This window comes from Bos mutus, chromosome 19 (genome assembly GCF_027580195.1).
Source record: "Bos mutus isolate GX-2022 chromosome 19, NWIPB_WYAK_1.1, whole genome shotgun sequence".
Taxonomy (NCBI): Eukaryota; Metazoa; Chordata; class Mammalia; order Artiodactyla; family Bovidae; genus Bos; species Bos mutus.
In genome coordinates, this window is record NC_091635.1 from 56,335,308 (window position 1) to 56,347,313 (window position 12,006).

The window sequence follows — 12,006 nt, forward strand, 5'->3', positions numbered from 1 at the left end:
CTGGGGATAATTTAGGGCGTTTGAAAAATCTCTCCCAGAGTGATTAAGGAGCAGCCAAGTTGGTCAATGACTGCTTTAGGATCTTTAGGATCCAATCGAGGATACTCTTCTGAATATTCCCCCCGGCCCCAGCCAAGTTTAGCGCCCTTTCTCTTGCCCCGCTCCCACAACCTCAGAAAAATAAGGACTTGCTAGAAGTTCAAATGAGACATAATAAAAACCAGAGAGGGGACCACAGAGGAGCACTGCGAACTGTTTCCAGAGCTTTCAAGGCAATGTTAATAGGGATACACTCTGGCCCAAAGTTGAGTGAAGGCAGGAGAGACACACACACTGAATGGTATTTCAGGAATATTTGCTGTAAAAGAACGCAGATAACTGGGCCTGGGTTACAAAGTCTGCATGGTATTAAAAACGATTTTGTAAAATTTTCCCCAAAGTAATATAACTGTTCAAGGCCACCACAGCAGCTGCAGGTTTGTGCTTGGCCAGTATGCCGCCAGGCAGTGGTGATCGCTGAGTTCTGCGTGAAGCCGGGTATAGCTTGGCTGGTAGCGCTGGCATCCAGGCCTGGGGAGCCCCTCCCCCCTCACACACACAGACATCTGGGTCTTCCTCACCTTCCCTTCCCACATCTCCTCGCTAAGATTAGGGTACTGTCATCTCCCGAAAGGTCTGCAAGAGTGAAGGGGCACAAATTAATACAATCTTGCAATAAGACAGAAAGGCCTTTGTAAACACTGGCTAAGAGTGGGCGGATAACCAACAAGGACCTCCTGTACAGCACAGGGAACTCTGCTCAACGTTATGTGGCAGCCTGGACGGGAGGGGAGTTTGCTGGAGAATGGATATACCTATGTGTACGGCTGAGTCCCTTCACTAGTCACCTGAAACTATCACAACACTGTTAATCAGCTATTCCCCAACACAAAATAAAAAGTTTTTGTTTTTTTTTAAGACTACCTCTGGGGGGTGGAAATTCTTGGTGGCTGTTCCCTGGAGTCCCCCATGGCATTTGGAAGACCGGAGACCAGGTGGAGGGGACCCTTGGCAGGGTGGCTTCTGGTGAGTGCCTTTCCCTCTCTGAGCCACAGATTCCTTCTCATTGGGCATATATGATCAAGTGACCTCTACATTTTTCCTCATTTGAAAATTATGAGGAAAGGTAGGTGAGACAGTGCTAGAGTGTTTCAGACTTCAACCAAATTCTGAAAACATCAGGCTTCAAGATAATGTCACATATATGTATCGAGCACCAGCTGTATGCCAGGGACCTATACTGGAACTGAGGAGGAAAAGATGAATAAGACATAGTTCTAACCCTCAAAAAAGTTTAGTTTAGAGCCTGGCATATACAATATAGTTTTAAAGGAGCAAAAATGGGTAGATAGAGATGACATCTCCAAACAATCACTCAAAAATCTACTGGCTTCAAAGAACAGCTGTTTTATTTCTTCTCCTCGTCCTGAAATCTGGACTAGACTCAGCTGGGACACTGAAATGGCCAGCCTTCTCTTCCTCTACATGAGGTGTTAGGGCTTGTCTGCTTTCACGTGGCCTTTGTATGGTCTCTCCAGCCGTGTAGTCTGACTTCTTACATGACAGCTCAGGGCTGCCAAGAGCCAGCCATCTAAGATAAGCCTCAGTCTGCAGCACTTGTTAAGATTTTGCTTGCTAATGTTCCAGTGGTCAAAGTCAGATTTGTGGTCAAATCTCAAGTCAGTGTGAGGAGGGACTATACAGAGGGGTAGAAGTTGGGTGGCATAGTTCATTAGGAGGTCCCCAAAGTAAAAGTCTACCACAGTTATTTTATCTTAAATAAAGGCAAATGAGATTAGAGAACTTATCAAACATCATTATATCAAGATCTTCTGGCCATAAGTCCAGTGTGTCATTGGATGATTATATGTCCACTCAGTCATTCATTCAGTACTAGTTCAAAACAACTTGTGTAAAGCTCTGGGTGCCAGGTGAAGATGTCAGACCAGAGGGATCAGGTCAGGTAGGAGCTTAGAGACTGGCTGGTTGATATGCCATATGTAACCAATGTGGAAAGTGATGGTGTGTGAGAGACATGGGCTTCCCGGGTGGCGCTACTGGTAAAGAATCCAACTACCAATGCAGGAGACATAAGAGATGTGGCTTTGATTCCTGGGTTGGGAAAATCTCCTTGAGGAGGACATAGTAACCCACTCCAGTATTCTTGCCTGGAGAATCCCATGGACAGAGGAGCCTGGTGGTTTATGGTCCATAGGGTCAGAAAAAGTCGAACACGACTGAAGCGACTTAGCAAACACACACATGAGAAACACAGAAAGAGTACAAGAGAGATCTGGAGAATAAAGATAAGGGAGGGGAACTTGCAGCAAGCTTTTTCAAAACAAGACATTAAGAATGCATAGTATTTGGGGACTTCCCTGGTGATCAAGGAGGTGTGGGTTCAATCCCTAATCAGGGAGCTAAGATTCCACATGCCTTGTGGCAGAAAAAACCAAAACAGTGAAACAGAAGCAATATTGTAACAAATTCAGTAAAACTTTAAAAATGTGGTGTGCTGTGCTTTGTTGCTCCCTTGTGTCCAACTCTCTGCGACCCCATGGACTGTAGCCCACCAGGCTCCTCTGTCCATGGGATTCTCCAGGCAAGAATACTGGAGTGGGCTGCCATGCCCTCCTCCAGAGGACCTTTCCAACCTAGGGATCTTTACCATCTGAGCCACCAGGAAAGCCCAACTTTAAAAATGGTCCACATCAAAAATAAATAAAAAGAATGCTTAGTATTTGTACATGTGGAAATCAGGGATGCGGGTAGGAAAAAGGGAATTCCAGAAAGGAATGACATTGGTCAAGATATGGAGAAAGAACATAGACAACCTGTGAATGTGTTTTCATTTCTTTGGATAAACAAATAGGAGGGCAATTGGTTTCATTGGAAGGATACATGTTTTACTTTATGAGAAACTGCCAAACAACTTCCTGAAGTAGGTGACTTATTCTGCATTTCCAGCAGCAGTTGAGAATCCTGATTGCTCTGAATTCTTACTGACATTTACCTCTGTCAATTTTAAAATATTTAGCCATTAAAGTGGATGAATGTCTCATTGTGTTTTTAATTTGAATTTTCATGATGACAATGTTAAGAACTTTTTCATGTGCATATCAATCATTTGTATATTTTTCTGTGCAAACTGCCCAAGTCCCTTGCCCAATTTAAAACTGGGTTGTTTGTCTTTTTTATGATTGAATTTTAGGAGTTCTTTATATACTTTGGATAACAGGTCCTTTGGCAGATACATGTGTTTCCGTCCACTCTGTGGCTTTCCTATTAATTTTCTTAACATTGCCTTTCCATGAGCAAAAATTCATGGACTCACGGAACTTTAATGAAGTTCAACTTATTAAAAATTTTTTCATGGCTATTACTTTTGGTGAACTAAGCATCCTGAGTTTTGGAGATATTTTCTTCTAAACCTTTTATAGTTTAAGCTTTTCCTTTTAAGTCAATGACCCATCTCAAATTAAATTTTGTGGATAGCACTGAGATAGAGGTTGAGGCTCTGTTTTCTTTTTTTTCTCATGGGAATATTCGATTGTTCTAGCAGCAACTATTGGAAAGACTTTTACTTCCCCCTTGAGTGGCTTTGGTAGATTTATTGAAAATTATTTGACTGTATATTTGTGAGTGATCAAAACCTTTGATCCTCAAGGGAAAATGGATGCTTTATTTCCAAGAACAGAATAATGCTATTTCTAAGTTTCCTGGGCTCTGATTCGCATCAAGCAGCCGAACAAAGTTCATCTAAGTTCAAGGCTAAAATGGATGGCTCACTTTGGATGGCCCATTTGGTTTGTTACAAGACCTACAAAGCTGTCCATGTTAAGGTAAATAAGAGTCAGAGGCAGAGGCATGGCTAATTTGCTTTTTATGTCTAAGAGTAAATAATCGAGTCTATTGAATGCTTTTTGTTACAAATGTGAATATTTTCAGCCCTCCTGTCCTAACCCTCATGTGCTTGGGGGATAAAAAGGTCAAAGCTAAACCTCTGTTGCATACATCCAAACAAATAAATTCTGTAAGGAGAACATTTAACAGATCAGTGGAAACTCTTTAGTTGTCTCTTCAAGTAGGGAAGGATAGCAGAGGCTCCTGGAGTATGGAACTGTCCTAAAAATAGAAATGACCTTGGAAGAAAGGTTTCCCAGACAACCTCTTAAAAGCTGTCAGCACAGCCCTGCTCTGCCCTGACGGTGTGGGAATCAGCCTTCTGTCCAGCCAGTGGTTTGCACCTGGCCTGTCATTTCAGAACTTGGGTGAGACTGAGTGAGGAAGTCTTTCTTGCAGCCTAGTGGGGGAAGATTTGATGCTGCCACCTTGGCACTGCCCTGCAGGTCTGCATAAAGGTCTTTGCAGGGTAAGCAGCATCTGTGTTTCAGGTTCCCAGTGGGTGTGAAAGCTTATTGAGCACACAATGCCTGCCACTGTACCCTACCAGTGGCTGGGAGCCTAGGGTGCTGAGAAGCAGCCACTGAGGTTATAAAAGCCTTTATGTGCCAGCGAGCCAAACCTCTAGATGAACCTGTTTATCTTGTTGCCAGAAAGGGCACTTTATCCAGGGAATTAATTCAGAAGTAAAAGACATCACATGGGAGTTGAGCTGAATACGCCTCACCCAGCTTTCCCTCTCTCCTTCCTGAAACCTCTATCCCGGCTAAAATACCAAAGACGGAAAAATTATATTTAATTAGCTTAACTACTAGAGACCCTCAAATCCATTCACTTGGTGCAGAAAGACGCAAACCAAAAGCAAACACATGTTTAGCAGGCTAAGTTCTTGTCCAAAGGATGACTCGTGTGAAGGACCAGGGCTGGGCTTCCTACCCTGGATCTGGGTTCTGGGGTGTTTACTAAATGAAATGTCCCAAGGAGTAGGAAAGACAGATACCTGTAAGAGGTGGTAAGCCATCTTAGATACACCCATCATTGATAAGTGGATGTTTAATTTCCAAATACATGGGATTTTGTTTAAACTATCTTTAATTCCTTAATATTAATTTCTAAAACAAACAAAGAAACAAAAAGCAGTAGATGTGGTAAGCCAGGTAAGTGTGGTTTACTGCAATCCAGAGGAAAGCGAAGAAAAATTGTGTTGACGAGAAGGAAAGAACAGATATACAGTATGTTGAAAAGGGAGAGAAAAAAATTAATATAGTGTGTTACAGTAGAATAAGTACAGAGTTTGGGGTGAGACATACCTTGGTATCTCCTACTAAAGTAGTAATTAGAACAACACGAAGGAGGAAAAGTCACATTTGTTGTGTGCTTAACTGTGTTCTGGCACAGCATTAGACACTTTTAATATATTATCTCATTTTTTGCTTGTAACATCAGCATAGGGTGTGGAGCACTGTCACCCCCATTTTACAGATGAGAACAGTAAAGCTTAAAGAAGGTAGTGACTTGCCTTGGTCCTATGCCTAGCTGGGACATGGAAAACCTGTGAGTTGAAAACAGCTCTGCTTGACTCCAAAACATGTGCTCTTAACCTCCATGCAGTAAAAGAATGACAGTCATCCATCCAGTAAACTCACTGGGCTTCCCTCTGGTTCAAATTCTTCCTCTGTCCTTTGACCTTGGATAACCTCTCTGATCTCCATTTTCTTTGTGTGAAATAAAAACTAAAGCTCACAGAATCACTAGGAGGATTAAATGAGAATGCATGTGAAGGTGCTTGGAAGGGCTGTATATGTCACCCTGCTTATTTAACATATGCAGAGTACATCATGACAAACACCAGGCTGGATGAAGCACAAGATTCCTGGGAGAAATATCAATAAGCTCAGATATGCAGATGACATCACCCTTATTGCAGAAAGCAAAGAACTAAAGAGCCTCTTGATGAAAGTGAAAGAGGAGAGTGAAAAAGTTGGCTTAAAACTCAACATTCAGAAAACTAAGATCAAGGCATCCGGTCCCATCACTTTATGGCAAATAGATGGGGAAACAATGGAAACAGTGAGAGACTTCATTTTTTGGCACTCCTAAATCACTGCAGATGGTGACTGCAGCCATGAAATTAAAAGATGCTTCTCCTTGGAAGAAAAGCTATGGCCAACCTAGACAGCATATTAAAAAGCTGAGACATTACTTTGCCAACCAATGTCCATCTAGTCAAGGCTATGGTTTTTCCAGTAGTCATGCATGGGTGTGAGAGCTGGACTATAATAAAGACAGCTGAACAGGGAAGAATTGATGCTTTTGAACTGTGGTGTTGAAGAAGATTCTTGAGAGTCCCTTGGACTGCAAGGAGATCCAATCAGTTCATCCTAAAGGAAATCAGTCCTGAATATTCTTTAGAAGGACTGATCCTGAAGCTGAAACTCCAATACTTTGGCCACCTGATGTGAAGAGCTGACTCATTTGAAAAGACCCTGATGCTGGGAAAGATTGAAGGCGGGAGAAGGGGATGATGGAGGATGTGATGGGTGGATGGCATCACTGACTCGATGGACATGAGTTTGAGTAAACTCTGGAAGCTGATGATGGACAGGGAAGCCTGGCGTGCTGTAGTCCATGAGGTCTCAAAGAATCAGACACGACTGAGCGACTGAACTGACTGACTGTATGTGAGAACTTGTTAACTGGGGCACTTTTGCATTTTCGATTTTTCTGTTCTTTGCAGGGATGTTCCACTTGTGGGTCTACATACCTGTTTCTTTGGCCTGTGACATTAGATGCTCCTTTTAATCCAAACACATGTGTCCTTTTCTTTTTTCACACTTTTCTCGCGAAAGCGAGAAACCCAGGGTAGCCACCTTCTATTGCTTCCAGACTCCAAAAGACGTATGAGTTTGAAGTTCAATGAAAGAATCCAATAAAGCAGATCCCTAATAGCCTTTCAACCAGACTATGGAAAAGATATCCATTTCCTATATCTTACTAAAGGGTGAGGAATAGAAATCTGGGTGTTAATTGTGTATTAGTCACTTAGTCATGTCCTGCTCTTTGGGACCCCATAGACTGTAGCCCACCAGGCTCCTTGTCTATGGAATTCTCCAAGCAAGAATACTGGAGGAGATTGTCATTTCCTTTTCTAGGGGATCTTTCCTGATTCAGGGACTGAACCCGGGTCTCCTGCACTGCAGGCAGATTCCTTACCATCTGAGCTATAGGGAAATCCCTATATAGGGTGTTAATTAGCACATGAAAATTATTTCAAATCTAGTCAGTATAAGTGAAGTTAGAGATGTTTGAGCTACAGAGGCAAGGATTTGCCATGACTGAAAATCTAGCCTTCAGTTTTCTAGAATCCAGGCTCGGTCAGCCTCAGCAAAATTGACCATTAACCACACTCTAAAATATAATTTCCAAGCTGCGTGTTAGGCTCAAGGGCATGTGTTAGGAACAAGGGCTGTATTAGGAACAAGGGCATCTCATCACACAGGAATGCAGGTTCCCTCTGTTCATTGCATCTTCACTCCAAGACAAAACGTGATCCACAGACCTCACCACCATTTTCTATATCCAGATTTTGCACTGGGTGGAGTTTCACATGGGCCATCTCATAACAAGTGGCCAAACCAATGCCTTTAAGTGGGTGTTTTTGTTGGGACATTGGTAATCGATTCAATTACTAGAGGCCAAGGTAGCTGGTTTTACCCAAACATGTGGCCTAAGCCATGTGTGGCCAGATCAACTTGGCACAGCTTTCTTCTGTAAAGAAGCACTGGGCATGCCAGGTGTGTTGAACTTCTAACAATACTTAAAAATTTGTATCAGCTGGATAGTGTTTTTCCTGCCCTGTAGGGACACTCCATGGGAGCATCCTTGCTGAACATGGAGTTAGAGCCAGGCAAGTGAGTTGCATGGCCTTAATGACACCAGGCAGTGTTATCTGGGTGCACACGATCTTGCTGAGACTTCCCTCCCATTGCACAACTGTGAGGATGTGCACACGTCCATCACAGGGGCTCAGAGCCTGGGAGGGAAAGGCAGGAGAAAGGGCCTTGCTTGGCTGGAGGTGGCGTTAGGTCTTCTCACACACGGACAGACACATTGTAGGCTCACTTTATTCCAGCTCATTATGTCTCACAGGCTTCGAATCTGCTGGTCTTTGCTCAGAGCTGGAGGCAACCTTCCTGGCTTTTTGGACACTAATTTTACTAGGCTCCAAGCACACTGTTTCCCATCTGTTAGTGCTTTTTTCGTCAGGCAGGGAACATGAGGACTGAGGAGCTTTCAGCAGGCCTGCCTTTCTGTTTCTGCAGGTCCTCTTCTCAAGGCACAGAATGCTGATGGGTGAAGGAGAGCTCTCTGGGACCCAGCGCTGTCCTGGATGCTGAGGATTCAAGCTAAGAAGAGAAATAGAAACATGGGGTTCCCTGCAATCAGCTGGGAAGACAGTCACTTAGCTAGATACGTACATCAGTATACAATTGAGAGAGACGGACAGTGTGAAGAGGGAAGTGACTGCCTCTTACTGAAGGGCTTCAGAGAGTGGCCTCAGGAAGGTTTTGTGGATAGAATAGGAGTAAATGAGGGAGGTGGGGAGTGGGAGAGGTATGCCGGGTGTAAGGCACACAGGCATAGAATAGCACAGTTGGAACTCTAGGCTGTTCCGTTTCTGGAATGCCAAGCTCACAAGAAGAAGAATGATACCAATGATCTTAACCATGGCAGTGACTATATGTAGAGCATGGACCAGGCCAGGCTCTGTGCTAAGTACTTTGCATCATCACAGACCATGTTCAAGACAACACTAGGAGATAGACACTGATAGGTTTTATTGATGAAAATTCTTGGGGTGTCATAAGCCAAAGCCACACTGGCTGAGGCGAGTATGAGGAGTTTGGGTTGGCTTTGCTTTGCCTTCTCATTGTCTCTGGATTCTCTCTCTGCAAATTGGCCTCTTCCATGCACTGTGTGGCTTCCAGTCATTTAAGAATTTCATATCTTTGGCTTTCCTCCACCAGAGATGGACTAACTCTCTTTCTTGGTTTTATAGACAGGCTCAAATGGGCCCAGCTTAGATCAGCTGCCCATTCTGGGAGTGGGCAGTGGTGTCCTGTAGTTGATAGGAATGTGACCACCCCAAATGGGACCAAATGGTTGGAATGGAAGGAAGAGGAAGTCCCAGGAGTAGGGGGTTCTGGACTGGATGAAGCACAAGCTGGAAGCAAGATTGCCGGGAGAAATATCAATAACCTCAGATATGCAGAAGATATCACCATTATGGCAGAAAGCGAAGAACTAAAGAACCTCTTGATGAAAGTGAAAGAGGAGAGTGAAAAAGCTGGCTTAAAACTCAACATTCAGAAAACTAAGATCATGGCATCTGGTCCCATCACTTCATGGCAAATAGATGGGGAAACAGTGAGAGACCTTATTTTGGGGGGGCTCCAAAATCACTACAGATGGTGACTGCAGCCAAGAAATTAAAAGATGCTTGCTCCTTGGAAGGAAAGCTATTGCCAACCTAGACAGCATATTAAAAAGCAGAGACATTACTTTGCTGACAAAGGTCCATTTAGTCAAAGCTATGGTTTTTCCAGTAGTCATGTATGGATGTGAAAGTTGGACTATAAAGAAAGCTGAGCACTGAAGAATTGATGCTTTTGAACTGTGGTGCTGGAGAAGACTTTTGAGAGTCCCTTGGACAGCTAGTCCATCCTAAAGGAAATCAGTCCTGAATATCCATTGGAAAGACTGATGTTGAAGCTGAAACTCCAATACTTTGGCCACCTGATGTGACGAACTGACTCACTGGAAAAGACCCTGATGCTGGGAAAGATTGAAGGTGGGAGGAGAAGGGGACGACAGAGGATGAGATGGTTGGATGGCATCACTGACTCAATGGACATGAGTTTGAGTAAGCTCCAGGAGTTGGTGTTGGACAGGGAGGTCTGGCGTGTTGCGATTCATGGGGTCACAAAGAGTCGGACACGACTGAGCGACTGAACTGAACTGAACTGAACCGTATTCTTCCATCTCTCCCCTCAAGGGTAACAGCTCAGTCTGTGGCTGTGGAAAGCTTCTTTTGGTGACAGAGTTGGTGATTTTGCCTGTGTTTTGTGCTTTTTCAGGTGATGAGCAATCAAATGTGGCCTCAAGAGAAGAAAAGAACAAGGAGAGGCTTGTGAAAACAAGTTTAATATACTCACAGGTCCTAGAAACAGGAGGCATGGCAACCCCATGCAGGGCCACGTGGGGAAGCACCAGGGCTGGTTAGGAGGCTGAAGGGGCAGGAGTGAGCGGAGAACCTGGGTGACCTTTAATTTCTGCCGGAAAGGCGAGGCGGGGAAGAGTCCACAGTCTACAGCTGGCTAGTTCAATAATATCAGCTGCAGGCTATAGGGGTGGTCCTATTTGCGGAGTACCCAGGGTACTTAAAGCAAAGTAATATCGCCCTGAGGGTGTTCAGAACAGGCAGAGGAGGTATGACTCTGGGTTGGTTCATATGTATTTCCAGAGTGTGCTCCCAGCTGAGTCCTTTGCTATCTGTAAGAATTGCCTAGCCCCAGGACTCCCCTGATGGTCCAGTGGTTAAGACTCTTGTCCTCCCAGTGCAGGGGCCCAGGTTTGATCCCCGGTCAGGGAACTAGATCCTGCAGGCTGCCGAGACCCAGCACAACCAAATTAATTTTTTTAAAAAAGAATTGTCTAGCCCCAAAACGGGTAGGAAGGTTTTTAAGATGTCAAATGTCAAACCACCATAATATGAAGAAAACAGAAACAATATGACCTGGCTGGCACAATTATATTGTTCAACCAAGTAAGCTTAGATGCCACCAAACTCGGTAATTTTCCAAATATTTGAGAGTCTAGTCCTCTCTGCAAAATAACTCTAAATAGTACTCCTCTTTCGTCCTACTCTCAAATGCACCCACCCCTCCCCTGTTGCATTTCCTCTCCCCCGCTCCCCAATGGCACCAGTTTGCTGGGTCAGCAAGTTAGAAGCTACAGAACCGAACTTTCCATCCTCACTGCTGCTGCCTTGGTTAAGGCTTGCTGCAGCTCTCCCTTGAGGGGAACCTCCTTACCCACTGCTGCCCCTGAACTTTCCGTCTTCACTTCCTGCCTTCCCAAAATAGTGTTCCTCCAAATTTAGGTTCCAAAAGTCTAATCGGGATTTGGTTTCTTTCCTTTCACTATGAGCCCTCAGTATCCCCACACTGCCTGCAGAATGAAACCCACCCTTCTCCTGCAGCAGACGCCCCGCCCCAGTTGGGCACCAGCCTGCAGGCTCCTTCCAGCCCCGGCCCAGGACCCCCACCTGTACTCCAGCTCCCCCAGCAGGGCAGCAGGCAGCGGGCGGTTCGGGAACAAGACCCGGGAGCTCAAAACCTGACCACTGTCTCTCGGTTGGATGATGTGTGGCAAGTCCCTCAGCTTCTTCCCCAGCCATAAGATGAGGGTAGCACTTGTACCCACTTCACAGGGGAGGGTTAAGTGCATTAATATATAGGAAGGGCTGGGACTAGAGCCTGGCCCGGAGTGTGAGCTGAGTGATCATGAGGAGTCCCACTCTCACAGCTCTCAGGAATGCCTGTCTCGGCCTTCCGGGCTCAGTACAGCTGCCACTCCTTGTTGAAATCTCCCCGATGCCCTCAAAAACACTTCATCCTCCTTTGTGCCCCAGAAACTCTTGGCCTCATGTCCGTCTTCCCCCCTGCTCCTCGAGAGTAGGGTTCTTTTCTCTTGGTATTTGTCACCATACCTAACACTGTACCCACCACATACCAGTTTGAAAGCATAAATATGTAGATTTTTGGGGGGCAACACCAATATCTAGAGTCTTTTGCCTGGGTCATCCAAAGGTGCTGATTAGTTTGCCTAACCATTGTTTTCTCTACTCATGTTTCAACTGTTTCTACTTGCTTACATTCAGAGGTGTGGAAAATATCATTTACAGAGCTCAGGACTTGGTCCTTCCGCCTCGACCCGTCAGCTCTTATCCACGTCTGAGTGTCAGTTGTGTTTCTTATCAAGCTTCCCAGATTCTCCATTACC